The sequence below is a fragment of the Choloepus didactylus genome, chromosome 17 (assembly GCF_015220235.1).
Source record: "Choloepus didactylus isolate mChoDid1 chromosome 17, mChoDid1.pri, whole genome shotgun sequence".
NCBI classification, from domain to species: Eukaryota; Metazoa; Chordata; class Mammalia; order Pilosa; family Megalonychidae; genus Choloepus; species Choloepus didactylus.
In genome coordinates this window covers 67747753-67773280 of record NC_051323.1, presented here as the reverse complement: position 1 = coordinate 67773280, position 25528 = coordinate 67747753, and the positions used below count along the sequence as shown (strand labels likewise).

The 25528-nt window shown below is 44.7% G+C and overlaps 1 protein-coding gene across 10 annotated transcripts in view; it reads right to left on the bottom strand.

Moving 5' to 3' along the window:
* The window catches only part of IL1R1 (interleukin 1 receptor type 1), a 64421-nt gene extending 43500 nt beyond the window's left edge, over positions 1–20921 (bottom strand). For 3 of the 10 annotated variants that reach the window (XR_005212490.1, XM_037807787.1, XM_037807788.1), the window contains exon 1: positions 1583–10003. The gene's annotated coding sequence lies outside the window, so the exon portion shown is untranslated. Of the gene's footprint in view, positions 1–1582; positions 10004–20320 lie in introns of those variants that run through there. The other 7 variants (XM_037807782.1, XM_037807783.1, XM_037807774.1 and 4 more) reach the window with 5 other exon arrangements.
* Between the last annotated feature and the right edge of the window lie 4607 nt (positions 20922–25528).

Here is a 25528-nt window from a genome sequence, read left to right as displayed (position 1 = left end):
GGCAAGAAGTAATGACACAGAGAAACAGTCTCTAAGAGAATAGATGCCTATGCAGAAGCAGCGTGTGTGTCTCAGGACTTGGGCTTTCCTAAGAGTTCAGGGAGTGAGTCCCAGAGCATACCCTTTTGAATGCAGTAGAGAGCACCCAGTTCGCTAAGATGAGAGTTTTTTCTCAGCTTTCTCAGGAAAAGGAGAGTTTCAGGAAGAAGCACACAAAATGGTGATGGCTAAGAAGGAACTGAGCCCTTTCTCTGCTAAAACCAAGAGTGTGTGGAAGTAGGTACTTGAAGGACCCAGGAAAAGGTGGCTGTTTAGAGAAGAATTCCTGTTCCCACCAGCCAGACTGGAGAGCCTTAGATTCATGGAAATTTGGTTAAAGACTCAGAGAGCCATGCCTCAGCGGTGGGGCAAAGTTGCCCTAGACTAAGGGCCTAAGTGCTGGCTGGTGAGAACAGCGATTATTCCTGTGCAGTGTCAGCAGTTTCCTTTAACCCTGGAGGGGGGTCCATTTCCTCACAAGCACACACTAATCCGTCTTCTGCTGAATTGCTGGGGGGCTGGGTGGCCCTCTGCCAAGCTCCGCTGCTATCTCTTGCAACTCTCTCCCCTCCTGCACTCCTTTCTGTGAACGGTAGCCATCTGTCTTTCCGGGCTCTCAGCCCTGTCTCATCAAATCGGGAAGTCTGCTGAGCCCCACCTGGATGCCCCTTCCCTGCGCCATGGCCTGGTAACGGTCCAGTCAGTCACTGGAAAATCCTAGGGCTCTCCTGGTTTGCTTCCCGTGCTTGGGAATCACTGTGCTTCACTGCCTGCTGTCCAGTGTCTTGAAAACCCTTGTTTCATACATTTTGTCCAGCGTTTTGGTTGTTCCTGGAGAGAAGGTAAATCCAAGCCCTGTGACTCATTTTTGGCTGACAGAAGTCTGCTAATGAAGTTTCTGAAGTTCACAGATGTCACAGTCTACAATGAGCATGCCTGAAAATCCTGATACATCTCAAACATTTTTTTTTTAATTTTGGTTGGAAAAATTTTTGAAATATAAAACACGAAACAGCCGTGCACTCACCACCCAGAATTAACAAATGTTAACCAGGACCAAGACTTTTGAGGAAGGAAGTAAATGTGAATGATGTTTGGTTGAGCACGGCCTGGCAGCTGTGGGGTCCTGGAGACAGAAACACCAGTTTTGAAGCACCAGTTATGGGCAGAAAAGCTACCGATGTTGGGCCACTGAGAGTCAAAAGGTAAGGACAACAAGGAAGGAAGGAAATAGGAAGGGAGGAAGGAAGGAGGGAGAAAAGGAGGAAGGGTGGGAGGGAGGGAGGGAGGGAGAAAGAGGAGGAAGGAGACATCTGAAGTCCAAAGAACCCAATCCACTTTTTCCAGTTTAACAAACCCAAAAATTTTGAAGGAGTGATTAGTAGCAGTTGTGATTGGTTGAACACAGACATCAGAACAGTGATGTTGGAAGCGAATTCAGAGAATGTTCAAGAAAAAACAAATGTTAAAAATATTCAACATCATTGGTTCTTAAAGGTCCCTAAAACCCGTTCAGAGAGAACACCAGGTCAAAACTACTTACATAAAAACACACAGATGTTATGTGCCTTTTTCACTCTCGCTTTCTCATGGTGTACAGCAGTTTCCCAGAGGATACATGATGCATGATGTCTCAAAGAATGAATGGAGAAGCAGGTGTTAGAATTCAACTGTCTTCTATTGAGCCAAATATTAAAGAGATTTTCAGAACAATGTAAACAACATAAAACAATGACACTTTTCTAACTTTTTTGTTTCAAAAATATAATTATTTTTTAAAAGATGTGTTATTCATGTTAATGGGAGGTAATGAGTTTATTGCTAATTTTTAAAATGATTAATAAAAATCTACTTTTCTAAGTTCTCAGTTTTAATTTCTGATATGGTAAATATCAATAGAGTTAACCACATAGACAAAAGCTCTTTAAAGTCCTCAATATTTTGTAAGAGTATAAAGAGGGGTCCTTAGCCTAAAAGTTTGAGAACTTGTATTCTCCATAAAGCTTTTGCAGCCCTTTCTAGACCACCTTGGAGTTCTTGTAAGGGTCTTCCCAGGGGCAATGGCAATGGAGGACCAAGCCCTGGACCCAGACACCTTCTTAGAGCTCAGAAGGGAGTTTGCCCCCAACACCACTAGCTTAACTTATTACCCAGGCCTTGAGTTGACACTTCAGAGAACTGCAGCCCCTGTATCCCTGACTCAAGGAAACTGTGTCCTAAAGAATCCCATCCTGGATTCTCCAAAGGGCACGGAAGGTCGCCAATGCCATTTCCAATTTTCTTCACCATATGGCTCCTAATTGTTCATCGGATCCTCACCCATATCTGATTGTTTATGTTGGAAAGAGATGAATAAGTGTCCAACGATGAGACGGACACTTCACACAGGATATCACATTTAATGCTCAGGATGCTGTGAGTGGTATAACTTCTGCATTTTATAGAAGGAAAACAGGGCTTCCAGAGAGGTCCAGGGCCTTGCCCAGCTTCCCCACTGGGTACAATAACTGGACTAGGATTCATCCCACTCCCCAAAGCTGATGATCTTTCCATTCCCCTGATGCCTTTTGCCTGTCCTCCATTTATCACTGCTGCGATGTGGTTGTTTGTAAAGGAAAAACGTCCTAAAATATGTAGTCTCTAGGAGTTGTGTTTCTAGAACTACAAGGAGCACAGCATCATGATCACAAGCGTAACAGCTGCCCCAGGTTAAATCCCAGCTCTACCATCTGTGAGCTGAGCAGCGCCCACTTACCTGTGCTTCAGTTTCTCTGACTGCAAAATAAGGCTATCAGTGGTCCCAACCTAACGATTACGGTGAGGACTGAAACTGTTAATACATAAAAAGAATTTAAATGTCGTCTGACACCTAGTCAAGGGTAGAGGCTATCATTATTTGCTGTATATTGAGTTATTTTGGGTAACGTAGGCAATACCTGCCCAGTTATACCGAGACTTATTGAGAAAATTACAGATAGTTGCTGCACCGGAACATATTTTTAACTGAATAATATTATGCAAATTAGTGAATATGACTGGAGTTTCATTAGGCATTCACTCCTCAAGTGAAGTCCTTTTGAAATAGGGAGTTTTCTGGCAAAGAAAGAGGCAGTATTTCTGGCTAAAATAGTATGTATCAGCCATCACAGCTGATAAATTCCTCATTCCAAAAGCACTGGCCAAAACCACATTTGAAAAGTGGGGTGTTCCCACACAAACACTCAAATCTAAAGTACCACATACGAAAATGGACAAGTAACTGGATCTCTGTGTGATGAGACAGCGAACTTAGTCAATATTGGTGAAAAACTATGAGGAATTGAAATCTAAATAGCCTTCCAAGGTAATTAAGGACATAGAGGAAATAAAAGGTCAGCTTGCAAAAAGTTGCACAACACTCTTTACGTAAACTCAGAAATTTAATTACTGCTATGCTGAAGTGGTTCTGTCTCTCTCCCTTTTTCATTGTTCAACAGTTATATCCAATCTTGAATCATTTCCTGCCTCTACAACTGCAATTTCTTTATCGTTCTTCCAAATCACTATTGTTGAAGAAATTTCCCTCTCTTGGTGCCAAATAAGTGTTCAGAGCCATTAAACATCCACACGCACACATACACACATGCACACACACACAGTAACTTCTCAAAAATCCCTACTGGGGCGTCTTAGCATATGTAACCATTAACTTACTGTACATTTTACTTCTTGATCTTGTTCATTAACTGTCCCCACTGGAATGTAAACTCCAGGCAGGCAGGGTGTCTGTCTGTTCACTATTGTCTTATCATTGTCTAGAACAACTGGCACATGGTTGTTCATTTTAAGTGTCTACTGAATGAATAGATGAATCACTTAACCCCTGCCCAGTGAAAGTCCTACTTGATTTCAGTGTTCCGCATCGTTTCCATTTAATAATGTTTCGTCTTATCTGCCCCCAACTCTTTTCTGCAACCAGTCATATAGTTCTCTCAGTCGTCTTTGTTTCTTCTGTCCATGCGCTATCCCTGAATAATCAGGTGTTTAGTTTTAGGATCACTTAACTATCCTGGCTCTTTCTGAAAGTAAGTGAGGAGCTGAATCGGCCAATGGACTGCCAAAGTTTGAGACCTGCAGTGTTTCTGAGTCTTGACCAAGTTGGGACACCCAGGCATGGAAGTGAGCAGAGCAGAAAATGAAGAAAGCTGAAGTCCAAATCATCAGCCAACCATCTCCAGGGCTGCCGTACCCAGAAGCAGATATCAAAACCTTAGTATCTTAGAGGAGTTGCTCCAGTTCATGGCTCGCCTTCTGGGCTGCCTGGCGCAGGGTACACAATGCACATCTGCATTTAAAGGGTGGGGGACAGAACTGACACTGTGGATCCTAGTCCCTGAAATGGCTCCTTCAAACCACTGGCCCAGGATATGGAAGGAGGACCCTGCTGACCACATAGGGTGATGGCTGCACACAGGGTCCCCCAGGCATTCTAAAGAGCTACCAATTCCTCCTCATATGAACACTTGGTAACCAAAAAGCCCTGAAGAACTCTAAGGATAACATGACATTGATACATCTGTAGTTAAATGTCTGTGATGGATGAAATTTGGCATCATAGTATGTCATCCTTTGAATCAGCACACATTGGATTGGAATGCAATCTCACCTTAAGAAATAAACAGAATATGCTTGAATATTTAGCTTAAGGCTGCACTGAATTGGTCTCTAGTTCTATAGATGTCTTTGAGTTGGTGCCTACTCAGGAAAAGGAATCATCTATAGTTATGGGCCTAGGAAAACACCCTTGGCCATGATTGATTGTGCCAAGAGTATTTGCTAGACCCACATTTGCTAGACATTCACATTCTCTCCCAGGAATTCTGCATTTAAAACTAAAATATACAGAGAATATATGTAGCAGATGCAGTCTAAAACAAAGAAATTATTGTTCAACTTTTAAGTCCATTTTGGAGATGCAGGATGGCTATGTTTCATTGCAAATGAAGCAGAGATGCAAAAAATAGGCAGTTTTCATTGAAAGAGAAGAGAAAAGAGAAGAGACAAAAAAAAAAAAAAAAAAAATGGAAAGAGACTCCTTACAGAGAACATTCTAGGCCAGTTCCGGCACCTCCTGAAGCCTGGAAGTGTCTCTGCCCTTGGAAAAACTTCTGAATCCTTACTATAATTTCTCTCCTTTTGCTTGAGCAAAGCTAGCCCGTTCCTGTTACTTGGAGTCACCAACTTCTATTACTTGCAATCACTAACTGAGGGCCCCTCTCTCCTATCAAGGGACTTTTATCTTATATTCAGTTGTTATTGCAAGGTTTGACAATTTTGTTTCAAGTCCACCCATTTTTTAGAGAGAGAGAGAGAGAGAGAGAGAGAACTGGGCACAGAAAACTGACCAAAGTATAGACATTTTAAAAGAAAGGCATTGGTTGAGGTCAAATTACTCCTCAAAAGGCTCCCTGGTTAACCCCAAAATATCCTGTAGGACGACACTTTACCAGTGGAGTCACTGGTCCCTAGGGCCTGTCAGCTACACAGCCTCAGAAATTCAGTCTTTTCCATGTCTCACACTCACAATGTTCTCATGAGACAGATGAATGAGCCGGAACATATTTCTAACTAACTGTCAGCTTAAAATGAAAACCTATAACCACCAAAGGGATGAGCTATTCATATTTACTGACCAGCATGTTTTTTTCTTGCAGGCAGGACCCGCAGGGAGACCCAGATAGAATCAGAAGTGTTCTTAGTGATCCACGCATCGGGCCAGGGGCGTGCGTCCAGTGTCTAATGGTGCCAGTGCTGGGGGCTTCCACCCCCCCACCCCTCCCCGGGCACTGAGACATCACAGGGGTCACCACTAGTCCAGGGCATGCTCAGCCCTGGGGAGCGAGGCCACCTCTTGTGTCTGGGAGTCCTTATCTCTTGCTCCTTTCCAGGCCAGACCCTCTGAGATGGACACATTTTTTCTTTGGCTGTATTTCCAGGTATAGAGTGGAAGCCAATCTATTTGCTTATGGTGAGAATGCATTCCAATCCCATTTGTGTCATTGAAAGGGCGATCCTGTGTTCACATATTTTTGAATATGCGAAACAACTGTGTATTCTTTTGTGGTAAATCTTTAATTGCTTATGGTTGCCCTGTGGCTTCACACCTTAGAAGGTGAGGCATTCTTTACCTCCAGGGGAGGGTGGAGGCCAGAACAAAGAAGGAATTGCTCAGCTTTATGTCCATAGCAAGACAATAGCCTAAGCGAAAAATGTCATTAATTATAACGTGTACCACAAAAAATAACCGTGACCTATCGTCTATTTCAAGATGCAACCCATCCTAATTTCAGAGATTTTCAATGTTGTGGTGGCAGGGAGGAATGGGCTAAGCTTTGTTGAGAGAGAAAAGGGATTTTTTTTTTTTTTTTTTGGAACTCCCCAAACAGGGTTTTACATCTCAAAACTCAAGGAAGAAAGGCTGGAACCATAGCATGTTTCCAATAGCCTGTTGTGCAAGTAGGGCTGGAATACGACACTGGAGACATTCCTACCATGCAAGCTGGGAAGACCCTTCCCGAGGCTGACGGGAAGAGCCCTACAGAAAGAGAAGAAGAGAATGCTGGAACTATGCCCTTTAGATCAAATCTGGAACTGGAAGTAGAAAGGTAGGAGGTAGGAGCAAAACCTAGGCCTTCATGCTGATGTCCTCTTCTCAGATGTCACTCTCGCAGGGAAGATATTGCTCCATGAGCCTCTGGCAGGACACATGGGATGGGGGCTCACAACGGCCAAGGGGGCTGCCTCCAGCAGAGCGGGAGAGGCTGCCAAGGTTTCCTGATGATGGGGACATGAAGGAGCCAAGAGGACCAGTGGGCCAGAAGAGCCTGGGGAGGAGGCAGGAGCCCTGTCCATGAGCAATGGCAAAGCTGGTTATCAGCACTGGGGTGGCGGGATGCCAGTGCCCAGGTGAGATGCGTGACAGCACAACAGACGCACAGCAGACAGGAGGCAGCTAGGCCCAAAGCAGGATGAGACATCTCACAGGGGCCAGCTTGGCGAGGGCATCCCCTCACAGTGCCACCATCCAGGCAGTCTCCGCAGGATGCTAGAGCAACCTTGGCGGGGAGGGGGGGTGGAGAGAAGCAAGGGGGAGAAACCCTGAATGTGGTTACCAAGAGCTACTGAGATCTAAAGGAAACTGGGACGTGGCTAATAATACCCTTATTTGGCTAAAATCCCTGATGTGGGCTAAATAATGCTGCAAATCATTCATTCATCCATTCATTCATTGATAGATCTTCTTTGAGCACATACCACACATCAGGCACACATCTAGGCACTGAGGATATATCTGTGAACAAATCAGACAAAATCCCTACACATGGGGAGACCAAAAACAGGCTTCTGTGAGGTTACATTCTTGAACACAAATAATCTCACCATTGAAAACCCATTTCTAATATCCATTAGGCCGGCTAAAAGCCTCTGGTGTGGACAAGAGAGTGGCACCTGCTTCTGGAATCTGGGCCTTGTAATTAAATGCCATCAATCACCCCAGAGTGTGCACTTTGGATTAGGGCTACTGATGTATCTAGGGTGTAGGTTAAAACCACACACACACACACAGACACACACAAAGCACACTCACACAACATACAACACACACACTCACACACACATCAAAGTCTCCATGCTGAAGTATTTTAGCTTTAAAAACCACATGACAAAGATGTAGGATAATTTAGCCAAGAAGCCCACTGAAGTTAGTTATGGGTAGTAAATGAAAGCTTTGCCGCCGCAGTGGGGAGGCTTTCGGACGGGGCCACCTCAGGGTGACACCATGTGTTCACTTGAGCTCCCAAGGGCCCATCCCGGAGTTCTGAGAGGGAATCAGTGACCATGAGAACGATCCCAACCACAACCCATCCAAGCAACCGCGAGTTAGCGATCGTCCTTGTTACGTATTTCCTGTGCAACTTGCCCACATATGTCACTGCCAGGCTGGGAAGGCTAGAGGGGCCATAATTGCATTTGAAGTGTCATTGGAGTGAGTCGCCATTCCAGAAGTTAATCCCATGCGGTTCCGTTTAAAACTCTAAACTTCAGGCCACGCAACATGTATTTTCTCATTTTCGGCTGACCAAATAAAGTGCACTTTAGTTTCCATAGTAAACATCCCAATTTCACATGGGAGTACAAAGTGTTTCAAGAATGGGAAACCCCCTGTAGACACAGGAACATTTTTGAAGTGCAGTAAGGAGCTTATGTTTTAATTAGGTATGTTTGAATTATTGAAAGAAAGTTACCACCCAACTTCAACATGAAGTTAGGCTTTTACCATAACCCTCTGGTAAAGGTTTTCTTTGTTCCTTGCAGGGATGTATGCCTATTTCCCACAATGAAAAAAAAACGTTGTGTTTTTTTTTTGTTTTTTGTTTTTTTTGATACTGTACAAGCACATTCCTTATTACACCAGAGGACCGAATTTGATGGAAAACTCCCAGGAAGTAGCAGCGTTGGTTCTTTTCCAAGGTCTTAATAAGGAGGGAAACTCTTGAAACTCATGCAGTTGGAACGCTGGACAGAGTAAATGCTTTCGGCCCAGCAGGTTGCCCCCCCACCCCCACCCCACACAAATAGGGGACAGGACGGAGGGGCCTCCAGCCTTCCTCCTTCCAGCTGCGCTCAGTCGGCTTCAGCTGCCACTTCTGTTAAGTGAGGATAATTATTAGCCACCTGGGAGGATGGTGCAACTCTAAAGTGCTTATGGTGGTAGTTGGTTGGCACAGAGTGGGTGCTTTGGGGTGTTATTATTTGGTCTCCCCAAAGATAGACGGAGAAGGCCTTATGATTTCAGGCAGAGCATAAGTAGATTAAGGATGTCTTCCCAATCCAAAACTGGACGTGTGGTTCGATGAGAAAAGGTGCAGGTATGGGGAAAACACTGCACAATATTTAAAACCGAGACCTTTTGGTTTTTTATTTCCTTACTTTGTCACGTATATTAGATTCACATATAAATAAGCATTATCTTTCACAAATGACTTGTTTTTCTTCCCCGTTTCTCATTAGATTCTTTCAAACTAGGTCAAACATGATATCACAATGGAATTAAGAATTTTTTATTTTTAATTTTTTTTTTTTGGAATTATGAATTAACATGAGAACAGTAAGAAGCAGAACTGAGACTCCATAGCCATGCAAACTTTGTCTAGAAAAATGTTAGCCTGGTTATAAAGAAAACACTAAGACCAAGTCTGGGATGTTTCTAACATAATCCCACCCCTTGCTTCCAATGAGATGAAAAAGGAATGTGAGAGGGAGTGAGGTTTTAGGACAACAACCTCCCCTCCTATATTTTGGATCCTCTAACAGGTCTAACAGTACAAGGCACTCGATAAGTACTTTCTGACCATTTAAAATCAGACTTGGACAAAGTGATCTCAGCAGGAGAAAAATTCATCTCTCTCTACTCCCTTTTCAGGCTGAGTGATCAGAAACAATTGTGATCTTCCTTGGAACCAAAACTTTCCAAGTACATTGAAAAGCATTAAGACACAATAAGATCAATCTAGAAATATCATTTGCAGAACTGTCTTGGCCCTTTATGCCAAAATCTGGCTGAACCTTCATAATATTTTTGTATTATGAAATGAAAAAAATAATAATAATCAGTTACCTTAGTTACTTAAGGGTCTTTGTGGCCAAAAGTGTTAGGTAGATGCCATGCTAACCATACCACCTCTCGATAGCCACACCTAATCTTTCTATCTTTGGGGCTTCACGGTTATTACTTGTGACACCAAGATTAAATTGAGGGAAAAAAAAAGATCTTAAACTTCTTCCTCAGTATAGGAGGCGATTGGGGGGTGCAAAGAAAGTGTTAGAAGTTAGAGAAAAGGAGAAATACAAATATGGCAGCAATGCCTTAGGAAAAGTCTGAACTCTCCTAATGTTACTGCACAATAAAGATGGGCTTCTTTTCAACCTGGTCAAACCAGACAGCTCAAAAAAAAAAAAAAAAAAAAAGCCACACACTTTCTTTTACACCATCCAGAAGAGCAGGGCAAATAGTACTGGCCAAGCCCCTACTTGTGCTTTACGTCAAGCCTACTCCTGCTGAATAAAGCTGGAACCACTCAACCTAGCTTTCCAGCCCCCTTGATCTCCCCTTAACCTACATTTTAAACATGTTCCCCCCTTGCCCTGATGCCCCATGCTTCACTCAAGTTTCTAGTCTCCCTATGAATTTCCCAAATCCCCTTCCCTGCTCAAGCTCGTTCTCCTCCTCTCAGCTCCTCCCCCTCCTCCTCCTCCTCCTCCTCCTCCATTTCTTCCAGAGGCACACTAGGATTTCCCCATTCTCCCACACCCCGAGCCCTTCCCGTTCATCGATTTCCCCTCTCCGATGGCACTTGGCAAGCCCCGTCTTCATTGCCTTCATCCTTCTCTCCCCACTTTTCAGTAAGATGCTTAAAGCAGGCTCTGTTGCCGACCATAACTTCAACAGAACAGATGTTTCAATATTTGCCAAAGAATGAAAGGGGCACTTGGGCTCACAGTGCCTTAGAATAGTTAAACCACATTTGCACAGTAGAGAGCCTTGGCCAACTTCCAGTGACAAGGTTTTATAGGAAATGGACTTGAATTCCCCCAGCAGGCAGGATTTGTCAATCACTCTGGACAGCCTTGGGGTCCCGAGCTACTGCCAACTGCTAACAGCTACTGCTTGTTTAGTTGGCTCATTAACTGAATTCATGGCTGTCCACTTCCTGGGTCAGCGGCTCTCAACCCTGGCTGCACAGTATACACATTTGAGGAGGTTTTGTAAAAAAATCCCTATGCCCAGGCTGCACCCCAGACCAATCACCTCCGAGCCTCTGGGGCCCGAGCATCAGTAATTTTTAAAGCTCCCAGGTGATTCCAGTGTGCAGCCAGGTCTGACAACCACCACTCTCCAGCATGCTGAGTGACTGCATCAGCAGACGGTGGTTCTGTTTGTACTTAACTGAGTGGATTCACTTTCTACTATGACCCAGCAATTGCAGCCAGGAGAAGGAAGAGAATCCAGCTACAGGGGCTGGTTTCCCTAGAACAAGAATTTCCCATCTCCACGTCAGATCCAGGCTATATGGTTTAGGCTGTTGTGGAGTGTGCACGTGTGTGTGTGAGTGTGGTGTGTGTGTGTTTGTTGGGGGAGGGAATTATGGTAAAGGAAGTTCCTGTTCCCCTCCCCAAGAATTTTCTCACTTTCCTCTGAAGGTAGTTTCTGTACTGTGTCACATTGCATGACCTAGAGTTTTTTAAAGTTCCAACTGGGAAAATAAAAGTTTCAAACTCTGATCTTACAGTTAAATAAATCTCAGAATTTGAGGTTGATGATAAAAATTCACATGTGGTCAGTGATGTAGGGTGTAATTTCCCACATTATTACAATAGCAAAAGTGTAACCTCCCCTTCTCCCCAATGACTCATCTCCGTAACCCAATGTGTTGATCTAGAGAAATGTTTAAACCTTGAAGGAAATTTATTCAAAATAGGCAGTAATGGCAAGTTCACATGAGATTTTTAAAATTAATTCTCAGTGCACATTTTATCACCACTAACTATAATCACATATTTTCCTTCCAGAAAAGAAATTCTGTGAATCTTTGCATATGGTTTTACATAATCTTTAACAGACAGATAATACTTTATGAAACCAAATCTCTCTCACCTACTTCAGGCAGGCCTGTTTAAACATTCCAGAGAAATATCTCCCGAATCCCAATTATACTTGAATTTATATTTTATTATTATATGTATTTCATTTGAATTGATTTTGGCTTAAATGTTTTCCATTGACCATTCTGGGGGCTAAAAAATAACCCTCTCACATAACACCTTTTTTTAAAAACTAGCTTACAGATAGATACCATGTGCCAATGGAGATCCTAAATTCCTATTAAAGACGCTGGGAGGGAATGTTAATAAGGAGATGCTTCAAGTGAACAGACCAAAAAACTTCAGCGCCCCAGAAAGATATGAACCTCTTTGACTACGTGTGAAAAAGATCTATTCCATAAACTTATATTTCTCCCTTGTAAGTCTCCTTATCATGACAGCATATTGAAAATAAAGAGGTTTAAGAGCACAGCAGGCTGATGTTTAAATCCTGACTCTCTTATTTATTTGCTGAAATCTTGAGAAACTTAGCAAACATTTCTGAGTCTCCATTTCCTTCGGGATGAACTGAAAATAATGGAATGTGCTTGGCAAGGTCGCCGTAAGGAATGGAGTTCATGTCTGAAGAGCAGCCAGCACTCCCGGGGAGGAGACGGCCAATGGCTAGTCTGGGTTCCGTCGGAAGGGCCAGGCGAGGTGGGCGCATCGGCAGGAGCCGAGCCCGGTGGTCACCTGCAGGAACTGGGCAGCTGCCGATCAGCGCCGAGCACGAGAAAGCAAGGGGCCAGCCAGAGAAGTGTCAGGCAATAAAAGGTCTAAGAAGAGCTGCCACGAGGGTTCCAGTAAGCTCTACCCTGTCACTAACTCCGGGAATCGAGTTAGGGACGCCACATCAAATGTTGGTCAGGGACAGATACTCATGGCTTTGGAATGTGCTGGTTTTGTGGCCACGTTAGAATATGTTATTGTCATAAATGACCAGGCGGCTACAGTCATCAAAGCAACACTGCTCACCTCAGCTAAAAAGGGATTCGTCAAGAGGTTCGGCATTTTTAGGAAAAAATAAACAGCAGAAGATAACTTATACATGTGTTCACTTCCTCAAATAAAAAAAAAAAAAAAGTTCACAAAAGACAAACAAGGACAGTTGCCTGATTCTATAGCAGCAACATCTTACATTTGTTCATTCATTCAGGGAATGTCCGATGTATTAAGCTAGCGAAAATCCTTACTGAAATTTTAGTCTTTAAAACTGATCATCATATTGTCACAAACTAACTAAACACAAATAGAGGTAAATCAAAAGCCTAATAAAGATCTATCGATGCTAAAATCATGTAGTTCAGTTACAGTCAGCACAGACACATTGCAAGTTTTCTAAATATGTTTCTGGACTTTCGTAATTATTACTTTTGCTGGCTCTTTCACTGGGCGTTAGCATGTAACACTCCTCACCCCCACCCCACATTGTGTTTAGCTGAGCACCTGGAATTCACTGGTGGAGTTTCTTTCTCAGAAACAAATTCTGCCCTCTTTTTCCTGAACCAGGAGATGGAGCTCAGCTCACTGAAGCGTGAACAGACGCTGCTGTCTTCCACTTCCTGCAGGGACAATTAACAGTAGTTGCCCACTAAAGCTGGTGGAAACCTGTATCCGTTTTCTTGAGGCCTTCATCCCAGACACCCACACACACACACGGACACACATTGACCTCCCTCTCTGCTCTGGCCTCAAATTACCACTGAGGCCAGTTTTGCTGTAGAGACAGGGCTGGCTGCTCCATCAACGTACTTCCTCTCTGTCCCCTGCGTGTCTTCACAGGATGGAAGTCCCTCCAGACTTAGGGCATCACCCGCTGGGGACCTGAGGTTGTGGTCCAGTCTGTACCCACACACCTTCTGCACGGCCCTGCAATGCCACCGGCTCATAAGCCGAGCAGCCCAGCAAGAAGGAACCGGAGGGGCCGGAGCAAAAGAGGACGCCTGGTGGAAAGAGAGCCTCTTCTACACCTTCCCCGAGGAACGAGGCTTAGGAACATCACCTAATCTGGAGCACAGAGAGCTGTGGCCTCCAAGTGCAAGGAGGGACAGCTCTGTCTCCAGCATCTCTCCAGTGAGTGCAATAACCAACCTGCATCTGCAGGAGAAGCTCCACTCGCGCCTCTGTCCTGGGCCAACGGCCCTAGGACTCCCCAGCACCTACCGTGCCTGGAGGAGGTGGGAATTCACACCACAATTCCCATCTGAAACCGGAAGTGGCTGGGCCCCTCCTTCCTGCCCCCTCCTTCCTGCACTCCTTTTTACTGTTGATATTTGACTCCGCCTCACCCACTAGACTGTAAGCTGCTCCACATTTTATTCATCTTTGTTTTTCCCCTCCTACCACATCACCTTCTCAGCATCCAGCACCAAAAACAGGGCTCAGGACAACCTAGATCTCAAAAGTTGGTCAAAATGGTCAGTTCATCTGGCGATGCATGAGAGAGTGAATGTGAAAGCTCTTCGTAAACTGAGTTTTATTTCTGAGAGAGATAGAATGTGTTTGGGGGAAATGTCTCATCACTCATATCTAGGCAAAGTATTTGTCACTTGTCACCACTGAGGGATGTGGGGCTAGGCAAGTGCCAGGCACCAGCCTGTATCGAACGTTGCCCCCGCCATGATCACTTGTGGCAAATGCAACAAAGCCTGCCAGGTGCTTTTGCACAAAAACTGCACCTCCATAGTGTCGTCCCGGTGAGAATTTCCAGTCTACCAGAAATTCACAGACTTTCCATGGACTCTGGCACTGTCTCCCCAGCCTGTGACTGAATCTATCTGACACACAGAGTAAAATCCACATTCCTCCCTGGGGCCCCAGATGCCCTCCGCGTCTGGCCCCACCTGTGACTCAAGCTCACCTGGGACCACTCCCCACTGGCCACGCATAGACCTTTCTGCTTCTCAAACAGAGCCCCTGCTCTGCTGCTCCCTCCACCCTCTTGGCCCTGGCTCCTTCTCATCCTTCGGACGTCATCTTAAATACCCCTCCTGCTCGAGGACCCCATCACGAGGCGGAGGTAGATCTCGGCCTTGGTCACTCTCCCAGCAGCCTGTCTGTGCCCACTCATATTTTGTACAACCCTGCAGACAGCAGCCTGGTCCCCCTCACTCTCACGGCAGCCTCGGGACTCCGTGCCAAGCTGGCACACAGCAAGGGCTCAAACAAATGTTGAGTGAATATAAGCTATGACCATGCAAGCCTTTCGACACACTCATGATACGAGATCAGAAAATGTTTAAAATACACTGAGTTATCTTTCACTCATCAGCCTACCAAAATTTAATAGAAATAAGTTTACTAACATATTGTCAAGGCAAGCATAGAGGAAGTATTCTCTGGAACATTCCTGGTGAGGGTATTAATTGGTATAACCTGCCCAGGGGGTTGGAAATTTTGAAGTATACATCAAAATCGCAAATGCACACACCCTTTAACCTAGTAATTCCACTGCTAGGAATTTAGCTGACAAATATGCTTGCTTGCACTTCTGCAAAATGACACAGGCAAGGCTGTTTTTCATTGCAACACTGGTTGTAACAGCAAAAATTTGCAAACTTTAATGTCTGTCAAGAGGTAAAGAAAAAAAAAGCAGCTCATTATACACATACAGAACAAGGTTCAAAACAGTCTGCAGCATGAGTGTAAAAGAGGGGAAAGGAAACACAACAAACAATTAACAGCAGTTACCTATTGGTGATGAAGAGGGAACCAGGGAGCTGGGGAAGGGAAGAGACGGAGGTGTCACTCAATAGCCACTTACATTTTGTGTTATCTACTCTGAAACAAAGAATCTGTAATCTAGTTTAAGAACGCAAAGTTCTGAAATCTACTGAAAAGTTTAACAGAAAAGTAAGTAAAATGCCATTTTAAAGTACATTCTGATCCCCACCCCACCCCATTCCACCCCCTTTTTATAACAGGAACAACTAAGCAAAGAGAAGAAAGATAAGTTGTCCAGGAGAAAATGGAGATGGGCTTCCACTCCCAAGCCAGTGCCCACCCTACTCCATCCCCGCCTCCTTGGAGACATTCTTGGGGCCTCCTTGGTGCAGAATTGGGGGCTCAATGGATAGGAATTACGAGGAACGTCTCCCCACGTAACGTAAATTTCCATCCTTTCTCGGGTGACGTGAGTAACTGGATGTCTGTGCCATGGATGATCCGGCCTGAAAATCAACTCCAGGCGACACTTCACGGTTTAGTGACTGTGGATGCCCCACGTGGTGTCAGGGGGTCCCAAGGCTGGGCTGCCCCCACCCCCACTCAAATGAAGGGTTGACCCCGCTTGACTTGCCAGGCTCAGAAGCGCCAACCGCAGGAGACCTGGACCTCTGGATGTGGAGGTAGCAAGCACTCAGGTGCCCAGGCCAGGGGAGCAGGGGGCTTGAAGGCTGAGTAGGTGTGGGGTAGACAGACACATCTGTCACCAGCAGCCCGCACCTTTGGGCTCCTGACTGAGCTTCCCAGAGTTTCTGTCTATTTAGCCACAGACACCAACCTTGCAGGGAGGTGAAAAAGATTGGAGAGGATGGAGGTAAAGAACCCAGCAAAGAATGTGTTCCTTAGTAGGGATTCGATGAATGGTGACTGTATATGAAGACATGAATGGCATAAAGCGCAACCGGTAGTCCCTTGTTTCTACTGCTCAGTCAGACCTACACACCACGACCCGGGACCCTGGAGTCAGCGGGCCGCGTTACAAATCCCCACTCTGCACCAGCTACCGCTGCTACTTTAGGAGGGTTAGTTCTCTGTGCCTCAGTTTCCTAATCTGAAAAATAAGATAACAATAACTAACTCATATTTAAGTACTTAGAGCCAGGCCTCACACATAGTAAGCACTCAAATGACATATTAGCTATTATTATCATTGCCACAGTTGTTATTTATTCAGTATCAAATTCAAACCATCGCTAAACCTCAGTTTGGCCCTGTTTCTACAGCCCAACACAGAGCCAGGGAGTCGACGTGACAAATCTGTACCACCTGTCTGTACACTCCAAGTAAAGGGGAATTACACTCACCAGGACTGTGCTCTCCATTTTCCTCATTCTACCCTTGGCTTGCATTCATTTGTTTAATAACCATTAAGAGATTTACTCAATAGAAACGGAAGCCAACCAAACTAAACTAAACAAATAAAATAATCAATCTGCCTTAGAAAACCTGCAACCTGGCTGATTTTAAAATCTGCTGTGAGTCCTTTAGGGGATATTCCTTTCTCTACATGATCAGGTTGCAGTGTTTCTATTTCCCTACCATTGACTGAGTCGAGAAACATTTATTGAGCTCCCACTGTATGCCTGATCTCAAACCAGGCCCCGGAGAAAGAAACACACCTGAAGCCAGCCCTGCCTTTGAGGAGCTCCCAGTCCGAGGAGGTCCAGATCAAAGCACATGGATGATGGAAACACAACATGAGAAGAACGGAGAGCTGGGCTGTACTCAGTGAAATAAACATGCAACAAAATAGAAACCGCTTTTTCGTCAAAAGTGTGTCCTTGTGCTGCTGGAACACACCACACGCTGCTGATGAATCTAAGAACCAAGAAATATGTTGTCACACACACACACACACACACACACACTTTTTCCAAATTTAGAATTAGAAGACTGGCAAAATTTCTGCTTGCTACTCTCCAGAAACTATAAACTCTATAGGTGACAATATAAAGAAACCTGCTAGTAATAACAATAATAATAATGACATTTTGCATTTTTACATTTTTTTTTTCTGTTTATGAAACTCCCTCTGTCTTGTCTCATTATGTCCCAGTACAACTTTGTGGGGTTGCTATGTCAGGCCCTGTCTCTAAATTTGATCAATGCAAAGGGGACAAAGGTGAAGACTACAGTTTGACCCAGATTGTGCTCTGAGTAAAAAGTCAGAACAAAAGCATCTGACTCCCCAAACTTTTAAGCCGAATGGCTGAGAGATTTCAAACAAGGCCAAAAGATGCAGAAATTAGGTTGGCATAAGTTACCTAAGAGGTGATTGCTTTGGCAATGAGTAACTGTTAGGTTCAGAGCCATTCAAGAATCCACACAAACGCAGCGAGTCATGGTTTAAGTAGAGTTTAAGGTTTATTAGAGGAAGAAAGCAGAAGAAAGCAGGTGGGAGCCATCAGAAAAGAAAGAAAGGAAAAATGGCTCCGGCCCTCTTTCTGAGAGCAGCATTTTTTAAAGGAAAAACCCACGTTGGGTGTTGGGGGGGAAGGGTCTTGCTGAGTGTGTTCTGGGCCTCGACTGGGTGGGTGTCTGTCAACTTCTAGGCTGATAGGTTGTTAGGATTCTAGCCCATTATTCTTCTCAGAAAAGCAGCTGCGTTATCTATCTAGGGAGAGCAGACCGTTTCAGTTGTTCATCTTTTTGGATATATCTGATCTTGCTTTTACCCACCTTTTGGGGTTGGGGCGCCACTGTGGCGGGGACAGCCTTAAACAGCCTTCATCCTTTAGTTTAGGGGGCGCCTGTTTTCTGTGAGATAACCTGTGGGGGCCTCTAGGTTAGAAACTCCTACATGTTAGTCCCTTTCTTTCTGGGATCTAACAGGAACCAAACAAGACAAGAAGCTGAACCCAATGGGCAGACGTTTTTACAGTGGGTTTCACAAAACCAGAAGTTTTTACAAAGATTTCCTTAAATTAAAATGATAAAATAAAACCCATTGTTAGTGAAAGTGTTGGGAAATGGGCATGCAATCAGTGTTGGCAGGAGTATAAATTAATAGCACTTTCCTAGGATTAATGTAGCAACAGGCATCAAAAACTTTAAAATGCCCCTGTCCTTTGACCCAACAATTCCATCTCTGGGAATTTATCTGAAGGGAATAATCATGAATAGATGCATAGGTTTAGTTCCATATTCTTTAATTATAGTATTGTTAATAATAGAAAAGAAAATGGTAAAATATCTATGGACAGATTTCCTAAATTGTGCAATGCAATTAAAAAGCTGCTATAAAAGGAAATTCATTAACATGGAAGATGCCCCCACTACATTCTTGGGAGATTAAGAGCTGATGATAAAATACCATATAGAGTATGGGTTGTTTTTAAAAGCTGAAATGTATTCCAAGAAAAAGATACCCAGCAAAATGTTTACAGTTATTAATTCATAGTGATGGGTTTGGGGATGATTTTTATTTTCTTCTTTTTTACATATATAGATATTTCTTTTTGATTGCTTTTTCCAATAAGCATGTACCACTTGTTTGAATTCCTAAAGGTTATTTTTCAGATGTGAATCTTAGCCATTCCTTGACCATGTCTGTACAGGTTTTCTCCTAAGTAAGCTAACGGGCTTGTGCTCAGTAAGGCTTGTGGGTAAAAAGATTCACTGTATGTGGAATTGAGAAAGCCCATAAGGGTCTTTCTAAACTCACTCGGAAGAGCTCATTCCACCTCTTGCAGGAGTGTTTCCCGCTCTTTCTGGGTGAGAATGTTGTCTTCCTTTTCCCAACTGATCAAGACATTGGAGTGAACACAAATCCTAGAAAACTGTCACACATCATTGTTCTCCAGTCGCCTCTTGGGTTGTTCACCCAAAAAGTGATTCACCAAACCAGCAGGTCACTAGCTGCATCCAGTTCTCCCCCACTCATAACTACAGTGCCCAACAACTAGCATTTTGCATGAAGGCAATAAGGACTTTTGAATTGAATTGAATTGAATTGAATTGAATTGAATTGAATTGAATTGAATTGAATTGCAAAATCTTATCTTGCTCTCCTTCTTGTTTTCTTATTTCTTCCTCTAACATTTCAGATTCTGTTCCATTTTCTTATTCTTTCCCACAACAACACTACTGATTGGAATCACAGAGGTCAAGAATGTCCAAAAGACCCAAAACATCAATAAGAAATAAAGGGGAATATTTACAATCCCCTCTGAGAATGGGAGTCTTCTCTAGAGCTATAGGTGTAGCATTTGCAAAGTCTCTGGAAAAAAAAAGCATGCTCATGGTTTTAAAATTACATTTAAGCCCATACTGAAGAAAACATGCACAAGGCTTGTTAATATAATACATTATGACTTCAGATGCGATCAATGAATGTTTGTTAATAATAATGCAATGCTTTCAGTCAAACATTAGGCCAGACTATTTCCCTCTTAAAACTGTAGAAGCTTAATGGAAAGTGATAAAATAAGTATTAATTCTAACATCAACGATAGCATTGTAAATGACTTTATTTCCAATACCCTTCATTTAACAAACCTAAAAAATCATACTTAAACTTGCATGACAACTTACGGCTTATAAGTAGTATAGAGTTATAAAATACATGCCCCATACATTTCACAGATTATCTTCCACAGGGAAAAAACATATGTGATAACAAGCGGCCATAGTTGAGGATTCTTCTCTTCATAGGAAACATGCACATATCTCAAGGTTATTTATGCCCACAAGCAAGGTAACTCCAAAACATCCTTAAAATCTTGTTTCAGTAAACAACACAACATCAGCAGTTTTATCAAATACCGTTTGTCACTGCTAAATAACACATCAACATACACATAAACAAATTAAAAAAAAAAAAAAAAAGGACAAAATATACGGAAACAAAAATCCAAAATGCAATGGATCATCTCACCGGCTCTGCTGCTCATCGGTGTGGAATCTGCAAATGGCTGGCCTCGTAGGACACTACTGGTAACTCTCAAAGAAAACCCACAGGATTTCTTCCCCAAGATGCCGAGTGGAAGCTGGTTATTAAAAGCAAAAGTGCATTTTGAAGGGTCAGAAAAAAACAAGATCGCACAGTCCTGGATAGAGTTGCCAATTTCTTTTTCTTCTTCCAGAAGAGCTGGGGGTCCGGGTGGGCGCCGCGCGCGTGACAGCTGCGTGGAAGGAGAAAGTGGGCTTTCGGCGCTGCCCGCCTCCGAGCCTGTCACGGCTTTAAAACCTCAGCAATGACACATTTCGGGAACTATGAGCAGGAAACTCAAGAGCTGGGCAGCCAGCCAGAATCATTCAGAAAACGTGCCAAACCCTTACGAAACACCCCTACCCTTCTGTGCACGTTAACCTCTAGCATTTCACAAGGCTGTTTCTCTCGTCACACCATCCTAATGCTGCACCCGGCCGGGGCTGGTAGACTGACAGCCCGTCTGTGGCCATGCTCGGTGTCAGAGCAGAGCTCCTGATGAGTCAGAGCCAGGACCGGCCTCTCGTGTTTTCTCCCAGAGCCTCAGACCCTTTTTCTCTTCTGCCCACAAATGCAGGGGTCAGCCCAGGACAGCGGTGCAGGACCCTGACGTCGGCTCTTTGTGTGTTTCGGACCCAGGGCCTCTTCTGGGGGGCCCTCCCTGCCATGTGTCTCAGCAGCCTGGAGATGGTCACTGCTGGGCCCCTGCTGCCTCTGGGCTCAGGGGGACGATCAGGTGGCAGCACCCAGGAAAGGGAGAGAGTAGCCACACAGCCCTCCCGACCCATCCAGAGAGAAAGTGCTGTCAGATTAATTATTTTATTGCTCTCTTATAATCCACCCTGTGTGCTGCATCTGATTAATGTTCTAAAAATAATAAAGTCCAGCCGATCACTGTGCTGCTCAAAAGTCCCCAGCCCTGGGGACGAGCGACCCTCCTTCTCTGGCATGCAAGGCCCTCCATCGGCTGATCTCAGCACACCTTCTCACCATCTTCCCCACTGCCCTTGGCAAGACTCCTTTGCACCAGTCAGGCTAGGCCACCCACAGGCTCTAGGGCATGGCTCAAACCTTCGCGTGTACACTTGGCAGCCACATTCTGCCCCTTTTCTCTCCTTCCCTGTTGAATGACACACACATACACACACACACACACACACACACACACACACACACACACACACAACATCCCTGCCTCCTCTTGGCAGCCCTGCCCAGCCTTTCAGCCGTCACCCCCATTCACTCACGCATGCCTCCGACTCCATCCTGGGGTGACTGTCCGTGCTGCGAGCTGTGCTCTCTCCCTGTGATAGTGACACACACAGTAGGGGTGGGCACAGACCTGTGCCAGGCACTCTTCCAGGAAATTCGTGTTGTTGGAGATCATTTAGCCTAATGGACCCTCTGCGGCACACAGCTATGACAAAGTGAGGAAACTGAGACATAGAAAGATTAAGTTCTGTCCCAGAGATGCCTCGGCCAGACCTGGGTGGAGTCCAGTTTCGGCCCTGTCTGGTTTGTTCATCAAGCCTTATCTGGGCCACGGTGCTATTTATTTGGTAACAGGACTTGTCTACCCAGGGACTGTGCAATTTCCTAGCAGCCACTGCTCCATGCGTCTTGATATCCTTTCCACAGAGCATCCCAGAGTGCCTTCCTGTTCCAGGTAATTACCAAGTAGCTGTGATAATTTGGCAGATGAATGAGCTTTAATTGAGACCAAATGTTCCAATTTAGCCAAGGACAAGCATTTTAGCAATATCAAGAATAAGCAGAGTGGTCTTAAGGTTTAAGGCAACATTCTGGTGGCGGTTTTGCTGCCATGTTTATTTAATACTTACCTATATCGGGGGAGTGGACAGGTCCAGGCCCTCCGGGACGTCACGAGACTGCTAAAGATAGACCCTCACTGCCGCAGCTGAGGAGACCCTCAAAACCTGAGGGAACTTTCCCCCCTCCCTCCAATGCGGAGCAGCCCAGAGGTTTGGGTGGGTCCAGCTCCACCCCAGCTCCAGGGGCAGGCCCCACAAGCCGAGCCAAGCAGGGTAATCCCATCCTTCTTCCCAAAGTGATCAAGGGGTGGGCAAAGCCCCTCAACATGGGGACTCCCCCTAACCACAGTGAGGGGCTCAAATGTGATCCATGTTCAGGCAGAGCAGGGCTCGGACTTCTGCTTGAAGCTGTGGGACCCACCCCTTAAGGGGTGCTGTTGACCGTCTGCTTAAGCTAAGGAGAGAAACAAGCTCCAGGCCGAAGCCTGCCCATAGCGGGGCAGCTTCCAGAGAACCACAGGAAAAGTGCAGGAAACTGACCCAATTCACGGCATCTCTGGGCTGTTCAGTGACAGGAGCCAATACAGCCTTTTCACTCGTTAAGCCGGGTCATCCGTGACCCCACCAGAAGCATCCTGGCCAACACGGCCACCACCTTGATCCCTGGCAGCTGGCAGGCAGCAGGGGTGGGGGCTTTGGCCTGCTTGTCCCCCCACAAGCATCTTGCCTGATTTCCGTCTCCCTGCTCCTCCCTCGTCGTCTTCTTCTCCCCTCCCTTTCCTCTCCTCCCTCTCCTCTTCCTTCTTTTCTTTGGCCCTCTTTTGATTTTCCTCCCATGAAGAAAGAGAGAAAACTGACAAGAGATTCCGTGTGGACAAGGAGAGACCAGAAGGGGAGAGGGAAGTGCAGGTGGTGGTGGTTTGTGGCTTTCAGACACAGTCTGCACTGGGAGCTCCCAGACACGGTGGAAATATTCGTGAGATATGCACAAGTATCTTCCAAAGCTGCTGGTCAGAAACAAAGGATGCAGAAGGGTGAATGACATTGCAATCCAAGAGATGTTATGGCTTCCCACTGGGTAGGCTCTTTGGAAGAAAAACTAGAAGATGGGAAGATCCCTGTCCTTGATCACTACCCAGTAGGAAGGAAGCTGGGGACTAGAAAACAACAGTCAATGAGCTTAACCCCATCGCAGGTATTTGCCTCTCAAAATGGGAGTTTGTTACCCCAGTTTTCTTGAGTCAGTTTAGCTTGTTCTCTTTAAAGAACCCTAGTGGAGAGGAGAGATTTCATTTCAAGGACTTTTCTGGCACTGTTTTCCACTCCAGATCATTTTTTTTTTTTTCTCCCTTCTACCTTCCTGCTAATCAACAAGGAGGAAAATGTCGGGAACCTGCACTGTTTAGTTAGCACGCGTGAACACACAAACACACACAAATTTGCTCCCTCCTGGGCTTTGGCAGTAGCTTCGTTCCCCTGCAGAGTTCAGGGAAAACAAACAGTCACAGCTGGCAACAGAAAAATTCAATACCACAAGTGAATGGAAAATCTCCAGGACTGAAGGGTCCTCTCTGAACACTGCAGTCCGGAATTCACTGAGTCAAGCCCATGGCTCTTAATATTAAAACTCTTGGATGACCTAAATATAACCTGATTTTATCTATAACACAGCCCTGCAGAACTCCAGAAAGGTTGCGTTTGTGCTGAAGAGGTCAAAAATAACTCCTGCGTTGTCTCAGAATATTTTTTACAGAAAACTTGACACATTTAGAATTATTTGCATTAAGAATATGATTAATATGTTCATAATCCTTGTGTTTCCTACACATAACGATTGATGGGAAAGGAACATATGAAGTTGTGCGTGCAGTGTGTGTACACGTGCGTGCACGGGTGTGTGTGATGTGTTGAGCCTGTGCCTAGCTGGAATCTAACATGGCTCTCCACATGCTCCGTGTCCTTAAGAAAGAAGAGGAAGCTTCTGTTTTATTAGGTCCAACGTTTTGTAATTAAAAAGATACTGGACTGAGCACCAAGAAATCCAAGTTAAATAGCCAGCGATAACTATGTTTATGTTGCTTTAGGAAAATCACTTCACCACTCTGGGTCCCAGTTTCCACATCTCAAAAAAGAACAGTGTAATGTAAACCCCTGCTGCAGGTGGCAAGGTCCAAGTCCAGAACCACGGGTGGGAGTACATTAGGAAAGCAGAGCTCAGCCCCCACCTGGGACCTACTGAATCAGACTCTGCATCTAATCAGTTGATTCATGTGCATATTAAAACTTGAAAAGCACTGGTCTAAATAGCCTATAAAGAGCCATCCAGTGACACATTCTGTTAATTTAACTTCTGTCCTGTTAAACTGGAAATTTTAATATGCCATGCCCAATGGCCACCATGTAGCCTATTAGATCTGGGGAGAATCTGGTTTGATGTCTGCCTGCTGATGTCATTCCTTTTTCCAGGCAGTGACACATAAACAATTCATATAATCTCCATGACTCTCCCAGACCACTAAACCACATTGTGTCTTCCAGTTCTTACCAAATCTTTGTCATGGAGCCCTCTTAGGAGAATACCATCCCTTAACACTGCATACTTCCAGAGAGCTTTCATATCCATTACTGGATTTGAAGGATTTTGCAAGCACAGATTAGTTAGCAGGAAAGATGTTAGATGAATTACTGAAGGGATAGATTTTTAGTGCTTAACAAAGCCAGGATCACTAAAAGGAAACATGAACTGGTAAGAACAAGCCAAATCTGGAGATTCAACCTTTTGTTTGATGGGGTTTTTAGATGGGTAGATCAGGCAGAACACGTAGACTTAGTGAATCGGGACTTCACGAAATCATTCGCAAACAGTCTTTCTTGTGAGCAAGATGAAGGATGGGGTTCAGGGAGTCGAATATGTTCATAAATGTCCCAACTCTGAAATAAACGAGTCGATCTGAGGAATGGTCTTTAGTGGTAAGTCTTGGGCTTGGTATTTGGCCTTGTCCCAGCTCATATGTGCATAGCTGATTGCTCCTCCCAGGCCTGGGTGTGGATGTGAGCACCATCACCCATTAGTTGTGTAGAGTCAAGAGAGTGGGATATGGGAAAGGAGGGAATCAGGGAGGGGTAAATTAGAAAGAATAAATTTTCCAAAAAAGTGAATTCAAGTAGAAAGCTTGGAGTCTGAAACTTAACAAATTATCAACTGAGGTTTGCAAAAGTAACCAGAGGGTTTGGAGACAAAGCCTGTAATTGGGAAAGGAAGCTATGAGCTAGCTGAACTGGTTCCTGTAGCATGAGGGCAAAGCTGGCAGGCTTATTACCTTGTGGGCAATTTGGAGTTGAAATGGACTGTGAATTCACTGAATGATCAAATCAGGATCCC